General features: G+C 44.7%; 1 pseudogene; it reads left to right on the plus strand.

Annotated features, from left to right (window-relative positions):
• The window catches only part of LOC119086221, a 54,729-nt pseudogene extending 37,482 nt beyond the window's left edge, over positions 1 to 17,247 (plus strand).
• The last annotated feature ends 206 nt before the right edge of the window (positions 17,248 to 17,453 follow it).

Genomic DNA, 17,453 nt, shown 5'->3' on the forward strand with positions numbered 1-17,453 from the left:
CAGGATTGGCTGACCCCAGTGCCATAGACTTGCCCCTATACTGTACACTGTAGTTGAGAATAGAACTCAGTGAGGCCTCAAGGGTCCTTTGAATATAGGAACAAATTTGTAAATACATTTTAAAAAATCATGCAGTCCCACTTAAGGAGTAGAAAGGGGTTAAAGAAAGGATAATGGGAGTTTTATACATTCTGTATTTCTTAACTTATTTAAATACTAAAAATGGATTCATGCTATACTTGTTAAATCTTTTTGTTTTTTTGTTTGTTTGTTTTGTTTTTTCAAGACAGGGTTTCTCAAGGTAGTTTTGGTGACTGTCTTGGATCTCGCTCTGTAGACCAGGCTGGCCTTGAACTCATAAGAGATCTGCCTGGCTCTGTCTCCTATACTTGTTAAATCTTCAAGATTAATAAAAATAATCTTTTACATAGTTGGAGTATGAAATGCCATGGCCTCTTTGGAAACAGCTTGGTACTTGCTTATGGAGTTAAGCAAACATTTAACACATGACCCGACAAATCATTCCTAGATGTTTACTGAAGGAAGAAAAATGAAAATTTATGCCTTTGGAAAAATCTGTACACAGATGTTCATCACAGATTTATTCACAGTCTCTAAACTCTGGAAGCAATCCATAGGCCCCCTCACAGGTGACCACATGCATAAGCTGTGGTACAACCTTGCAGTGAGATAATGCAGTGGCACCAAACAAAACAGTAACACACTATAAGTGTTACAACGTGGCTGAGTCACTAATGCTGGGTGGAAGATGCCTGATACAAAGGGTTACTGTGTTACATGATTCTGTTATATAACAGTGAGGAAAAAGGAATGAGATGGTTAGAAAACAGATTAGTGCTTGGTGGAGGTCGGGAGGCACATTGACTAGAAAATGCCACAGGTATCTTTTTGCAATGCTGCGAATTTTCTACATATTGGTTATGTTAGTGAGTATACAGCTGTATATATTTGCTCAAACTCTTTAATGCTATACCTAAAAAAAAAAACTCATTATCAACCAAGTCATAAGTTGTAGCTTGTATCGTGGCTATATTATAACGTATAGTTGTTGTGGGATAGTTGTAAATTATGTGAAAATGTATTGCTGCAATTGGTGTAATAAGAAGCTGAATGGCTAATAGCTAGGCAGGAGTATAGGTGGGATTTCAGGGCAGAGAGAGAAAGGAGGAGGAATCTGGGCATGCAGGAGAAACCAGGAGACATGAAGAGGAAACAAGAGGTACAAGATGGAAGAGAGGTATGAATGCCACATGATAGAACATAGATGGATATAAATATAAATGGGTTAATTTAAGTTGTAAGAACTAGTTAGAAACAAGCCTAAACTATAGCTTCAGCTTTCATAATTAATAAGTCTCCACATCATTATTTAGGAGCTGGCTGGTGGGACAGAAAAAGACTTGCTACATATAGTCTTTTCCATCTAACAACCTTTATTATACAATGTTACAGATTATCATATTGTGTAATAGCATGTAAAACATAGGCTATGTGTTGGGGCACACAAAGGCAGTTGGAAGGAGGGTCCTGGAAATGGATGGTCAGTTCAGATGACTGTATAATATGGGCCTAAATGACTTAATTACGATGGTAACTGAGGCCAAACAATCAGCTAGATTCTGAAAGTTAATGGCACTAAGAGAATCTGAGGAAGCATAAATGCTCCAATCCAGGGCTCAAAATTAGTGTTTAAACAATGAATTAACAAATAAGTCAATGGAGAAAATATAGGAATATGGTAACAGTAGCAACAAGGCTTGTAAGTCCTTCTAAATCCTCTTGTCCTATAAAAAAGGACAGATTAGGAGCTGGGGAGACAGCTCAGTGGTTAACACTTGTTGCTCTTCCAGAGGACCCAGGTTCCACTCTCAACATCCACATGGTTGGTGGCTCACAACCATCTATAACTCCAGTTCCAGGTAATCTAACATCTGACTTCTGTGGATACCAGGCATGCATGTGGTGCACATATATACATGCAGGCAAAACAGTCATACACATAAAATAGAATAAACATATTTTTAAAAGACAGATTAAACAGCAAAATCCTTAGCCCAGTGTCAATTACTTAAAGTTAACTCAGTGAATTAGACATCTCCTGAACCCCAAATCTGAACAGGCCCTTGAAAGCCAACAAAGATAATGAAAGATGTACATTGTATCAGTGTACACAGACGAGAACAATGAGGCACGTGGCAGCTAAGACAGAACTCAGTCATGGGAATGGGTCATCACTGAACAGCAGTGGAGGCCAGTTTGGGAACACAGTTGAACACCACAGTGGATGCAATGGATACATGGGTGTAACTGGAGTTTTCCTGTGTCCCAACCTGCCTGCAATTGGGGCAAATCTCTTCCACTAGCATCCCCCAAGTAAACACACAGAGACTTATATTACTTATAAACTGTATGCCCGTGACAGGCTTCTTGCTATCTGTTCTTATATCTTTTTTTTAAGATTTATTTATTTATTATGTATACAGCATGTATGACTGCAGGTCAGAAGAGGGTACCAGATCTCATTACAGATGGATGTGAGCCACCATGTGGTTGCTGGGAATTGAACTCAGGACCTCTGGAAGAGCAGTCAGTGCTCATGACCTCTGAGCCATCTCTCCAGTCCCCTGTTCTTATAACTTAAATTAACCCATTTGCATAAATCTATACCTTGCCATGTGGCTCGTGGCTGTCTTACCGGTATCTTACATCATGCTTCTCCTCAAGGTGGCTGGCCACATCTCTCTGACTCTGCCTTCCTATTCCCCCAGTTCTCCTCTCTGCTAGTCCCGTCTATACTTCCTGCCTGGCTACTGGCCAATCAGTGTTTTATTTCTCAGTCAATCATAACAATACATTCACAGCATGGAGAACATCCCACAGCATGTGGGTGTGCCGAAGGGAAGGTCTGAAGGAGAGGCAGTCTTGACTCTGTGACCTTCTAAAACTAGAAGGCTCCTTTACAGTCAAAAGTCTCACACCAAAGGTAGACTTTGTGTAGAGAGAAAATTCTAAAAGGGGAACCCATTGGGCAGTATGGTGGGAAGTAGAAGACCCCGGTTAAAGGGAGGAGCCACAGGCTGTGAAGTTCTTAAAAGGACCCAGAAGAGGAAGTGATAGAGTTGGGATGCAAGAAAAGTTATTCTGACCCATCTTTCAACATAAAGGAAAATTGAAGTTTGTATAAAAATGACAAAAGAGCCCTCAAATAACTTGATTTAAGAAGAAAAGCAAGCACTGGGCAGAAGAGCATTCCAACAATGAAAACATACCGAAAAAAATATTTACAAAGACAGTGAAAGATGTAGCTTACTTTTTGAAGACGATCTAAAATTCTAGCAAAACAACATTAGGAAAGAAAAGACTGAGTCAGAATTAGAAACCTCAGAGGGTAAGACTCACAATTAAAGTCGATATTAATCATTTTAGAAGTGAAGACTCAAAGAGAAGAAACAGGAAAAGGAATAGACAGCAGAGAATGTTTTAAAACAAATAAAAGTTAAAAGAAACAAAGCAAACCAGAAGGCATCCCAACCATCAGAAGAAACAGACTGAAAAGGACTTGCAGCTGCTCCCAGACCCACACTACTAAGATCTGGAGGCACTGGGGGCTCTGAGTTCTGACTCAAAGCATAACTTCCATTTCCCGCTCTCTATCTCTTCTTTGGATATCCACCCACGTGCTAACTGAGCATGCTTGCCCTAACACTCTGGGCTTCTGCTACTCTTTTCTCTGAAGACTCTCCTTCCTTTCTTTCCACAGCAGCTTGTAGACCTCCAGTGCTGACCCTAGCTCAAAAGGCATGACTACTTCTTCATCATCCCCTACCTTCAGGAAGCTGCCAAGACTTACATGATGCCCGTCAAGCTGTTGAGCTCCAGTAAGTTGCCCGCCTAAGCCCCTTTGTTTATAAGCATGTATACTCTCACGTATGTGAATGCGTTTGTTCGAGGCCAAAGAATAGCCTTAGGTTTTACTCTTCAGAGAACAATCCACCTTATTTTTAAGACAGTGTCTCTCATTGGCTTGGTGCTTGCCCATTAAGTTAGGCTGGCTGGGCAGTGAGTCCCAGGGATCCATCTCTTCCTCCCCGGTGCTGAAGTTACAAGACTGTGTCACCACCCCTGGCTCTTTATGTGGGTTCTGAGGATCAAGCTTATGTCCTTGCACTCGCAAGACAGCACATTACTGACCGAGCTATCTCCCCAGCCTAAAAATTGGGGTTTTAAGATTTTTGTATTAGATGATAGCATAATAAATGTTAAATCTATAATAGCAATAACAATTAGAATAGCCACAACAATAATAATTCAGTCCTATAAAAGAATGTCCTTGTTTCTTAGGAGATATGTGCAGAAGCACTTTGGACTGAAACTTCATGGAGTCTCTAATTTCTTCTATTTTCAGACCCGCCAGCTAGAGTCTATCCTAGGACCTAAGTGACCTGGCCTGAAAAGATGAGCTGACCTGCACTGGTCAGGATCATCTGGGCTTCAAGTAACGAGACACCTTAAACTGTAAAGACACCTCATGTAATAAGAAGTGCAGAGGTAAATGGCTCCTGGATTGTTCATTCACCAGCTCTGGGATACATAGCCCTCCTCTGTCACCTTTTCTGTATTCCTCTCAGCTTTACCTCTGTTGCAAGATGCTTCCAAACCTTTGTGTATCATGTCCTCACACGACATGCCCAAAGCAGATAGCAAGGGCACCAGTTAGAAACCTCTTAGGTGTGTCCTCTTGTATCAAGGATGAGATTCTTCCCCATAAGCCCCATCCCCCTAAGATTTCCCTCACACCTCATCGTCCACACAGTTCAGTCATCCCTCACCACTTGGGAATGGTCACCAGAATAAAACTAACGAGGGATGGTTGTTGGGTGAGCAGCCAGCCATGTTTTGTATCTGAGCTGACCAGACTCACCTGCACAGGACTCTATGGGAAAAAGCCCAAACGACCACTGCTGCTAGCAGGTAAGGTGGCTTTGAACTGATAAGAGATTATGACAAGGCCAGGCCAGGTTAAAGCCAAGAACGGGCTCTATCAGTTACCAGGACCCTGATACTTTCAGCTTACAATTTCAGTTCCAAGCCACATAGAATGTACCAAGCAGAACCCCACATCGGTCTGTAGTAGGAAATATTAAAAGCACCACCCTCTCACAAAAGAGGCCATAGTTATAAATGTACAGGGATGCCTTAAGCCACCAAAGGCTGAAGTGTAGTTGTGCTTCAGGAGGTATTGGGGGCAGGTGGAACTCACACTAGGTGCCTACTTTGTGCCTCTTGCCTATTTCTTATTCTTATCACTGCATGAGGGCGGCTCTGTTTCCATGTCTCTGTGTTATCATCCCCAGCACCGCCCCCCCCCCACATCTTCTGAATTTGCATCAAAGTTTTGACCTCCACTAGGGACCCATGTGGTAGTTGGTTTGTTCCTTGATCTAAGTTTCAGATTCCCAGGGGAGAGAAACCGAGAGGTGAGGTCAGGTCAGGTGTCCAGTCTACCAAGTCCAGAGGCTTCAAGTGACAACAGATACATGTGGAGCTAGGAGAGCAAAACTAGACGCAAGGGTCCTTGCTGCCAGGCTGCAACAGTACCCCTAAATGCTCTACCACCATGTCCTTAAAGTAGCAGTTCAGAGGGTTGGGGGAGAGATTTCTTCCAGCAGATAGTTGGCAACATCTGGAGACACTGTGGTTATTGCAGCCTGTCCATCACATCTGGAGACATTATGGTTATTACAGCCTGTCAGTTCTGGCTAGTTTTATGTCAACCTGATACAAGCTAGAGTCATCAGAGAGGCGGGAACCTCCATTGAGAAAATGCCTCCATAAGATCCTGCTGTAGGGCATTTTCTTAATTAATGATTGATGAGGGAGGGTCCAACCCACCGTGGGTAGTTCCACCCCTGGGCTGGTGGTCCTGGGTTCTATAAGAAAGCAGGCTGATTAAGCCATGGAGAGCAAGCTACTTAAGCAGCAGCCCCCCATGGCTTCTGCATCAGCTCCTGCCTCCAGGATCCTGCCCTGTTTGAGTTCCTGTCCTGACTTTCTTGGATGATGAACTATGATGTGGAAGTGTAAGCCAAATAAACCCTTCCTCCCCAACTTGCTTTTGGTCATGGTGTTTCATCACAGCAATAGAAACCTTCACCTAGACACTGTTGGTGGAGACCAGGGATGTCATAAACAATTTCGAATTCTCCCATATTGTTATGTGAGAAAGAATTACCTAGCCCAAAACATCAGCAATGCTCATGTTGACAATCCCCACAGCCCACTCTTTATCTGTAGTACTGGGGATTGAACCTGGTGCCTTGTACATAGTGGGCAAGTGCCCTGACGCTAAGCTACACCCGCAGCTCTTTTTGAACTTTTTATTTTGAAACAGGATCTCACTAAGTTGTCCAGTTTGGGGCCTTGAACTGGCTCTGTAGCTCAAGCAGGCATTGATCCTCCTGCATCAGCTCTCAGGGAGCTGAGATTACAGGCCTGAACTAGCAGGCCTGGTCCCTTATGCTCCTTTTGATTATCCAGACTGTTTCAGTCAAATGTAGCACTTCCGCCCAGAGGACACTGACCTATGTCCAACCCATAGTAAGAATCAAAGGATGTGCTAGCAGAGGGGAAACAAAGGCACCGAGGTAGGAGTGCAGACATTCTATGTCTGATGACCCGGGTTTAGTATGAATTCAGTAAAAGTGCCTGGCAGCCCACAAAGGCAGGAGACTTAGACCTTGAAGTTCTTGCCCTGAGGGGTCGGGAGTTGAAGATGTTAAAAAAGAGAGAGAGAGAGAAGGTGGAAGAAGTGGGGACAGATGCAGACACACAACTTGCTCTTAGTGGTACTGAAGTGCAAACCGCAGCAGCCTGGCTGCTACCTGCTCCTCCCACAGGCCATAAGGGAGAGCTGTAGATCCCTAAATCCCAGACAGCTGCGGACTGTGAAGTAAGCATCCCCCCCCCCACTCCTGCCTTGTTAGGCAGGCAGGTACAGGCACAAAGACTTCAGGCTTTGGGGCTTCTTTTTGGCTTAGGCTATATAACACCTGCCTTTGTTTCTTAAGGGTACGTTGGCAGCTTGGAATCTTAAAAACAAACCAACAGAAATGCCTTGTAAGTGGTTCAGCGTGAAGAACCCTCTGTGGATGAGGGAAGGAAAAGCGTCTGTATGGGTAAATATGTTCCTTAAATTCCCGATGAACTCAAGCTTGCTCTTTTGACAAAGAGCAAAATTCAACAATTTAGAAAAGTTTTGAGAACAATGCCAAAATTTAGAGAATTCAGGGTCTTTGTTGCCCTCTACTGATTAAAATGAAGGTTGCAGGTGTTTGATGGGCTGGCTTTTCTGCCTTGTACTGTGTGGTGGGAGAGCATGGTGCACAGGACTGAAAATGTGCACGAGGTCTCTCTTCCAATAGAGCTTGTATTCTAGCCCGGGGGGTGGGCAGGAGATGTCTCAGGGGTGTTTGGAGTGCTCTGTAGTGGAAAGAAGGCTGCTCAAGATGGATCTGCAGATAGGGATGAAGGGTAGCGGAAAGCTGTGTGTTCTGCGCCTGGCCCAAGAGCCTTCCAGGAGTTAGAGAAGTGCATGGAGATTCCAGAGACAGAAAGGAACATAGTGGTCCCTGAAATCAGAACAGGAGCCGAGGTAATGAGAAAGAAAGACTAGGGAGACTTGTGCAGGGGTGGCAGCCATCACGGAAGATCCACCACCTGCAAAGGGACATGGATTTTATTCTGGATAAATTTCTTTTATTCAGAAGTAGCTTTCAAATGGCTGCTATATTTTCAATTAAAAAAAAAAAAACGGTGTGTGCTGTGTATGTGTGTATGTGTGCATACACACATGGTACAGGTATTCATGTGGAGACCAGAGGTTGACATTGGATTTCTTTCTCAGTGGCTTTCTACTTTATGTTGTTTGTTTGTTTGGTTAGTTGGTTTTCGAGACAGGGTTTCTCTATATAGTTTTGTTGCCTGTCCTGGATCTCACTCTGTAGACCAGGCTGGCCTCAAACACACAGATCTGCCTAGCTCTGCCCCCCACTGCTGTGATTGAAGGCACGTGCCACCACTGCCCAGTGCAAAGACAGAGAATTTAAGTGCAGGTGAAAGTATATATAAACGTTTGACTCGGAGACTCTCTCTTGCACAGATGAAGAGTATAGAACGGGAGGCTGGAGAGATACCTCAGCAGTGAAGAAAGAGCACTTCGTGTTTTGAGACAGGGAGGGTCTCTCACTGAACCTGGAGAGCTCACAGATAGGCTAGACAGATTGGCCTGCAAGCCTCAGGAGTCTGTTCCTCATCTCCTCCTAGGATTGCACCACCCAGTCATTGTTTTATATGCATGCCAAGGATCCGAGTTCAAGTCTCTGCACTTGTACAGTAAGCGCTTTACCAAGTGAGCTATCTCCCCAGCCTGATTTTGCTTGTAAAAGACTCCTACCTGTGCTCTAGGGAGGTAGCTTGGTCAGTCACATGCTTACTTTGTGAGCATGAGAACCAGGTTGGATTCCCCAGAACCTGTCTTTGAGAAGCATAGCGTTACACGCTTGTAATCCCAGTGCTGGGAAGATGAAGACAGGTGGATCTCTTGCTGATCAGGCAGTCTCGCCTCCTTGGCAAGCTACAGGCCAATGAGACATCCTACCTCAAAAGACAAGGTTTTCAGTGCCTGAAGAATGGCAACTGAGGTTGTGCCCTCGAGTGAGCATGTACACACACACACACACACACACACACACACACACACACACACACACGTGCGCGCGCGCAGCGCGCGCCGTATGTTACAGGATATCCATGACAATCCCCCCCTCCCCAATGTCAGAAAGTTACATTCGGTAAGTGAACATTGAGGTGACAACTGTCCCCTGGGTGGATCTGGATGACTGGCGGTGGCAGAAGATGACGTGGGCAGTGCTGGGAGCAGGGTAGGTGGCAGGGTGACAAAACGGAAGGTTTAGGGGCACCTTTGGGGTCTTGACTTCCAGACCCACTGGTGGGTTGGGTATGGAGGACAGCTAGACATAGTTGCTCAGGCTGTACAGGGCAGTGGGTCAGCTCTGGCGTGTTTGAGAAGCAGTGAAATCTGCAGACCTGTTCCTGCCTCCTCTGGGGCCCGTGGGCCACCACCACTGGTGTGGGCACCTTGCTCTGTCCTTCTGATCAGCCTGGGATATTAACCCCAGCAGAGTTCAGCAAGGCAGTTCTCATAAAAATGGCCATGAAGCCTCTTGCTAACATGAAGGTGCCATAAACGTCAAGCGAGGAGAATTACAGCCCCACAGGCTCATAAAAGAGAAAGCGTGTCACGGCTTGAGGAAGCCACAGCGACTGCAAGGGCACCGAGCTGTCTTTCCAAGTTGTGTTTTAGCTGCAGGGAGATATAACTGGAGGAAGCGGAGAGCTAGCCGAGGTCAAAGTGGCTTGGAGTCTTTTGTGAAAGGCCAGTTATCAAACCTGTCAGCAACGCTTCCCTTCTGCTCAGGGCTGCTTCAAGGTGAAGTGGGACATATTTGGAACTTGTTCTAACTCAGCCGTGAGGAGGAGAAAAGGGAGTAACAAACTCTGCCTCAGGCAGCCTCAGATTCTGGGGAATAAGCACCATGCAGTGTCCTATCTTTTCCGATCCTTGACCCACCTGTCAGCTAATTAGTAGGGAGCCCAGGTGTTCTCTCTGCCTTTCTCTGCTCCCCTGCTAGCCATCTGTCCAGTTGGCTTTTGATGCTCCCCACATGTCTAACAGCCCTGGCCTCCAGCCTCTTTCTTCTCCACCCTTTTACTTCACTTTCCCTTTGCATGCAACCGCCGACTAAAAATCAGGAGGATCTGATGTTAAGCACGGCATTGTGTTGGGGCCCTGGAACCAGTACAGGGGGCAAAGAAATGTGATATGAAGATCCTACTCCAAAGGAACTAGCAGTCAGCTATGTGAGTAACTTCTAGAAGCACACACACACACACACACACACACACACAGAGAGAGAGAGAGAGAGAGACAGACAGACAGACAGACAGACAGACAGAGAGGAGGGGGGAGTAGAACAATTGCATAGAATAGTGGCTATTTTAAAAGTAAACTTTATTATTTAAAAAAAAAAAACCTTGCAAATAAACAAAAGCATCACACACCAGAATTAACCAGGCACAAAGTCCATGCAACTTAATGAGCTTGCATAGAGTTAGAGCTGCCATAGCTCCTATCTACACTGAGGCTGACCACATGCCAGGCATGCCTGTTGGGGCCATCTCCTCATCTCTGTGGTCTTTACCATAACCACAGGAGGTGAGCACCACTGCAATCCCCATGTTCAGAAGAGGGAACTGAAGCTTGGGGAAATGGTGACTTCTTCAGGGTGTCACAGCTAGTGAGTGCTGGAATTCTTTCTGAAGTTTGTACATTGTTCAGTTTGATGCGTCAGCCATGATAAGCAACAGGGCTTCTGATAGCATGGGGATGCTCTGCAGTGTGCTCAGTGAGGACACTGTCCTTTGTCTCCCCCTAACATCTCTTCTGTGCACATGCACCTCCCCCCAATCTGATCTACACCCCAATCCTGAACCCAGTCCTCTGCACCCGAGTAATAAATTGACAATGAATCAAAATTGTACCAACATTTCTGCATGTTCATAGACTATTTTAAATGTGAACACAAATAACTCTGGTAAATATCAAGAAACTTAATAAATAATAAACCTTAATATATACATGTACAGATCAATTTTATATCTTATGTTTAAACATTTTTGCTATTAAAAATTATGGATTGAGCATAATGGTGGTGGTGGGGGTGGCGGTGGCACACCCCTTTAATCTCAGCACTCTGGGAGGCAGAGGCAGGCAGATCTCTGTGAGCTCAAGGCCTGTTGTACAAATCGAGTTCCAGGACAGCCAAGGCTACACAGAAAAACCCTGTCTCAAAAAAAAATAAATAAAAATTATGGATTGAATTTTTCTTTTTGTTTGTTTTGCTTTGTTGTTGTTGTTGTTGTTGGATTTTCTGTCTTCTTTTGTTTTGAGGTAGTCTTGTTATACAACTCAGGCTGCTCTTGTTATACAACTCAGGCTGCCCCTAAATCATGGGCCTCTTGCCTCAGCCTCCCAAGTACTTAGATTACACCCAAGTGCTCCTGTAATGGTTAGTACTGATTATCAACTTAAACTACCCAAAATTGTTGGGCCATGGTGGTGCATGCCTTTAATCCTAGCACTTGGGAGGCAGAGGTAGATGGATCTTTTGAGCGTGAGGCCAGCCTGGTCTACAGAGCAAATTCCAAGACAGCCTGGGTTACACAAAGAACCTATTTCAAAAAAACCATTTAAAGTGACTAAGATGGCTGCTCTGTCCCCTCAGCTACTAAAGTTGTCTCTGACACAAGCAATTCTTCATTCAGTTCTTCGTCATGCTTGAGATCAAACCCTGGCCTTGCCCCCTTGAACAGGCTCTCTGCCATGAAACTACATTCCCAAATCCTCTCCTTTAAATTTTAGAGTATAAACTTAATCACCCAAGAGTTCTGTCTAGATCAGAATCAATCAATTTGAGTTGTCTCTGGCATGAAGTTCCTTTGAGGACTGTTATCTACTTCAGATGGAACTTTCCAGGGTAAATTTATTTGATCTGAAGTCAGTTTTTTTTCCCTTTAATCAATACTACATTTAACTGAATGCAATCATAGTCACTTTAAGCTTTAATTCATGTTAGTTAGCTTTGCCAGCAATATCCATTACGAATGGGGCCACAGACTAATAGTTTATATCTATTTCTTAGCTAAGCTGTGAAACAGTTGAGGGTATTCTGTGCCACAGGGAGGGCTAGAAAAACAGACTCAGACTCAGGCATGGAGAGATAAAGAAGAAGATGCCCCCCCTTGATGGCTAGTGTTAATTGTCAACTTGACTGAATTTAGATTCACCTGGAAAGATGGGCCTTTGGGCATGCTTGTGGAGGGTTATCCTGATTACATCAATTGATGTGGTAGGAGCCATCTTGTCTGTGGATGGGAATGTTCCTGGGCAAAGGGAGCCTGGACACAGATGATGCAGAGTCAGCTGAGCTCTAGTATCCATGGATTGCACTGTTTCTCTTTCTTATTCTGAGTCTCTGTTTAGTTCATGAGTGCTTACACGCCATGGTGTACATGTGGAGGCCAGAGGACAACGTTTAGAAGTTAATTTTCCCCATCTTTTTTTTGTTGAGGAAGAGTCTCTCTTATCTCTGGTGGGGCACTGCATACTCCAGGCTAGCTGGCCTGGTGAGCTTTCAGCCAATTCTCCTACCTCTACCTCCCATCTCACTGTAGGAGTATGAGGATTACGGATACTACCACATCCAAGTTTTTCTGTGGGTTCCAGGGGATGAGCTCAGGTCAGCAAACACATTTATGTGCTGAGCCATCCTTCCTGTCTGTCCTATGATATTTGATTGCAGATGCAATGTGGCCAGCCTCATGTTCCTGTTGCCTTTCCTGCTATGATGGGCCATATGTATAATCCTAATCCCAGCTTTCACGGGGTTGAGACGAGAAGGTTCACACAGTCAGACCCTTTCCCAAAACAACAGGAAAAAAAAGACATCAAAAGCAGAGAAAAGAAGAATTAAAATTGGCATTTATAGCCAGGCAGCGGTAGCACACACCTTTAAATCCCAGCATTCTGGGAGGCAGAGACAGGGGGAATCTCTGAGTTCAAGGCCAGCCTGGTCTACAGAGTAAGTTCCAGGGCAGTCAGGGCTACACAGAGAAACACTGTCTTGGGAAAAAAAAAAAATAGCATTTATAGTAATGCCAATTGTTGATGTTTATTAGGACTTACTATGAGCTTGCTCTAAATTCCCCAAATGAGTTTACATTCATTTAAAACCTTCATAGCAACTCTTTGTAAAGACACAGTTATTTCCATAATTTTTTTTTTTTAAGATGTGTTAACACTAGCAATACATTGCTCCAAATCACACGGAAAGAGGCAGATCTAGGATTCAGACCTGGGCAGGTTGGGACAAGGGTGGGGATGGGGGTGGAAGGCTGCAACTGTTTGTGTACTTTGCTTTGTGTAGTTCTTGATACTGCTTCATAGAACACCCTCTGGGCCCAAACATCTCTGGCCTCTGCCTTGCTCTCCTGCACCAACTGTAACATAGTCGGATGCCTCCTTTTGGGGACTTAGCCTGGTGCTGGCAAGGAGGGCACATTGCCTATAGGGCTGAGCCCTGCCCCCATTCATCGGTTGGCGCCCAGCACCTAAGCTAGTCCCTGTTGGCACTCTTATCATCTGCGCCTCCAGTGTCTTTTGTTTCTTGGTATTTCTCATTAAAACAGGCTCCTTCATTTCTTCCTGTAAGACTGGTACCGATCAGCAAGGGAATGAAACATATCAAATAAGTGAATAATCCCACTTCACTTAGGGAATTTCAACAATACTGTCTTGCTTTGACACAAGTGTGCGTGTGTGTGTGTGTGTGTGTGTGTGTGTGTGTGTGTGTGTGTGTGTGTGTGTGTATTTGAGACAGGGTCTCATGCTGCCCAGACTGGCTTCAAACTCACTGTGCAGCTGAAGCTGACCTTGAAGATCTGATCCTCCTGCCTCCACCTCCTGAGGGCTGGAATTATAGGTACATGCCACCACACTGGATTTATATGATGCTGGGAACCAAACCCAGAGCCTCACACATGCTAGCTAAGTAGTCTACCAAAACTGTACCACATTCCAAATTGTCGTGCCTTTGTTTTGTTTTGTAGGCGCTACTGGGGATTGAACCTAGGGTATCCAACATGGCAGGTAAGCACTCCACTTCTTTATATTTCACTACGATAGCTTTGCTTGACAGTTCTCCTGTACAAAATGACTTGTGGTCATTCATGGCTGTTCTGGAAACAACTTCTTCAGAGGTCATGGAGTTTGCATGTGCTTGGGCTGTGGGTAAATCATTTTGTTTCCACATTCGTTCCTTTCTGTTTTGTTCTAAAAAGCAGATAGGGCCAGTGAAAGGAGAGTCCATTAGTGGGGGAAAGGAGGGTCCATTAGTGGGGGTTGGGTTGTGACTCAGTGTGAAACAGTCTAAAGTGGAAGTCTACATAGAACACAACTGTTCTTGGTCTGTACAGTGAATAAGTTAACTCTATGTATTGAGATTTCTTTTTACAAATTCCCTTCATTTTTATGTTATTTTTTATTTTGTGTATGATAATTTTGCCTGTATGTATGTCTGTGCGTCACATTTGTGGTGCCAGACCAGCCAGAAAAGGGTGTTGGATTCCCTAGGAGTTACAGATGGTTGCAAACTGGCATTTGGGTGCTAGGAATCAAACCAAAGTCCCCTCAAAGAACAGCCAGTGCTCTTAACTGCTGAGCCATCTAACCATCACCTTGTTTTATTGAATCTTGTGGTGATATATTGTGTCCCCCAATATATTATGTACCCTAAAAAAACTTATCTGGGGTCAGAGAACAGAACAGACACTAGATTAGACACAGAGGCCAGACAGTGATGGCACACACCCTTAATTCTAGCATTCCAGAGGCAGAGATCCATCTGGATCTCTGTGAGTTCAAGGCCACTCTGGAAACAGAGCCAGGCATGGTGGCACACACCTTTAATCCCAGCACTTGTGATCTCATGCCTTGCTTGGGAAAGACACACGCCTTTAATCCCACAAAGTGATGGCAGGAAGCAGAAAGGTATATAAGGCATGAGGACCCGGAACTAGAGGCTTTTAACCTTTAGGCTTTTAGCAGCAGTTCAGCTGAGACCCATTCAGATGAGGACTTAGAGGCTTCCAGTTTGAGGAAACAGGATGGACTGAGAAGTTGGCCAGTTGAGGTTAGCTGTGGCTGGTTCTGCTTCTCTGATCTTTCAGAATTCACCCCAATACCTGGCTTCCGGGGTTTTCTTTTTCTTTTTTTATTTAATAAGACCATTTAAAATTCGTGCTACAGAATCTAACTTCAAAATAACTCCTAAATCATTTCCATCCTTGTCGCCAGTCTGGGGGGGTGGGGGCAGTGTCTCATCCAGGTCTGTTTCAACAGCTTTGTACCAGCGCTCTAACTGTGAGTTTGCTCTGCTGTAAATCTCCGTTCTCACTGTGCTCCAAGAAGCACATCTGATCTGTCACCTGACCCTGAAATCCTTAAATACTAATGCCCGAACACTCAGAATAAAGTACAACTCTATCCACCTCTCTAGGCCCCTCCCCTTGACCCCTGCACATCAGTGCTCCAGCCTTAGTGACATTGTTATGTTCCTAAGATTTCTCCAAAATGATGTCTCTAATGTATTCTTTAGTTATCTTTGTTTGTCCTGTCACTTTCCGTAATAAGAGCTCTCTCCGGACAGTCTGTGTGTCTTTGTTTCTAAGTAGTGTCAGTGGAGATCCAGAGAAAAACATAGTATGGGATTGCCTGATTATATCAAACCGAGTTATGGTTAAACTACCCAAGCCTCATTTTCCTCATCTGTGAAATGGTTACAAGTAGTTATCATGCATTGTTGTGAAGAATTAAATGAGGAAATTCATGTAAGATACTTGTATATGCTAACTACAGTGAATACTAGTCTTCAGTCTTGGCCATGAAGAGTTAAATGAGGAAATTCATGTAAGATACTTGTATATGCTAACCACACAGTGATACTAAGTCTTTAGTCTTGGCCAATATGTGGTTTCTTTGTCTCCTGTTAGATTGTGTGCTTCATGGACTCATTGTCTTTAGCAAGCATGATATTTAGTGACACAATCAACAGTACATTAAATGTTTGACAAATTGACAGATGAATGGGTATCTTCTGACTACAAATTTGGAATACCTGATAACAGATTTGATTTATGGAGAAGAGTTCAGAAAACCTGTGAAATGGTGAGTTAATTCTGTAACAATAAGCAATTCTCATTTCACCCCATGTCCTGAGCCTGGTGTGGCTCCTGATGAAACAGTACAGGTATGGAACTTGATAAACTCTAAGAAATAATTGTAATGGAGCTTCCAGTCTAATTCAGTTGAGGAACACAATGTTGCAAAGATCTGGGTTCTGGTTCCTTCTCTGCCACTAGCTGGGTATGTGGTCCTTAGAAAGTTCAACTCATTCTTTGGGAAAACACCAAATGGAGATTGACACTGGCATTTACAGAGGAATGGGCTGTGGTCTTAGAGGCTGCAGTCAGTTGTGGCTACAGCCATGGCTGTGGTTGAGGCCACAAGGCTTGTGGAGGCAAAGCTGAAGACAAAGATCCCATCACCAAGCTGGGCCACCTGGTCAAGGACATGAAGATCAAGTCCCTGAAGGAGATCGGGAGATCTACCTTCCTCCTTGCCCATCAAGGAATCCAAGATTATTGACTTTTTTCCCGGGAGCATCCCTCAAGGATTGTGGGGCGTTTACCCACCACCCCCACAGCTTCCCAGAGTTTTCTTGAGTGCGATCAGCAGGAAATATTAGATAGAAGGATTTATAGCGGAGAATGTTGTGGAGATAAACAGATAGAAAATACAGAATAGCCTCGAGAGGGCCTGGAACCTATTCCAACAGGCCCCGACTGTCTCTGGCCCAGGGTTTTTATAGAGACGCCAAGGGGGTGGAGCAAAAGACCTCCTCCCCCAGCACAGCCAAGTGCAGGCCATCTCAGACACCTGCACTCAGGCCCGTGGTCCTGATCATCCTCTATTCGGACCTGCTGGTAAAGCCACGAGGAACCCCAGAACGGGCTCCCACAAAGGATGAGGTTTTAAAGACCATGCCAGTGCAGAGCCAGACTCGGCTGACCAGCATACCAGGTTCAAGGTTTTTGTCAGTATTGGGGACTATAACGGTTGGGTTGATCTTGGTGTTAAGTGGTCCAAGGAGGTAGCCACTGTCATCATCCCTGCATGGAGAGTCTACTAGAGGAGCAAGATTGGCAAGCCCCACAACTGTTCATGCAAGGTGACAGGTCAGTGTGGCTCTGTGCTGATGTGGCTCATCCCTCCCCACAGAGGCACTGGCATCGTCTCTGTTCCTGTGCCCAAGAGGCTGCTGCTGCTGGCCAGTATTGATGAATGGGACTTCACTGCCACCTTGGCAACTATGACAAGGCCACCTTTGATACTATCTCCAAGACCTACAGTTACTTCCCTGCCCCTTGCCTCCCCACCCCTGCTCCAACCCATGGAAAGAGTCAATATTTACCAAGTCTCCTTACTGGAAAATCACTAACCATCTTGTGAAAACCCACACTACAGTCTAAGTTCAGAGGACCCAGATCTTTGGTCACCACATAGGGCTTTTATACCAGAAAAATAAAGTGAATTAGTCTGAAAAGAAAAAAAAAAAAAACAAGTTGAACTCTTGGGTCAGGGGGACAGCTCCATTGATAAAGTTGCCTTTCAAGCTTGAGGACCTGGTGCTCAGTTCCTCAGAACTTAAAGCTGGGTATGGTGATCTGGGCTTGTA

Source organism: Peromyscus leucopus, chromosome 19 (genome assembly GCF_004664715.2).
Source record: "Peromyscus leucopus breed LL Stock chromosome 19, UCI_PerLeu_2.1, whole genome shotgun sequence".
Lineage (NCBI taxonomy): Eukaryota > Metazoa > Chordata > Mammalia > Rodentia > Cricetidae > Peromyscus > Peromyscus leucopus.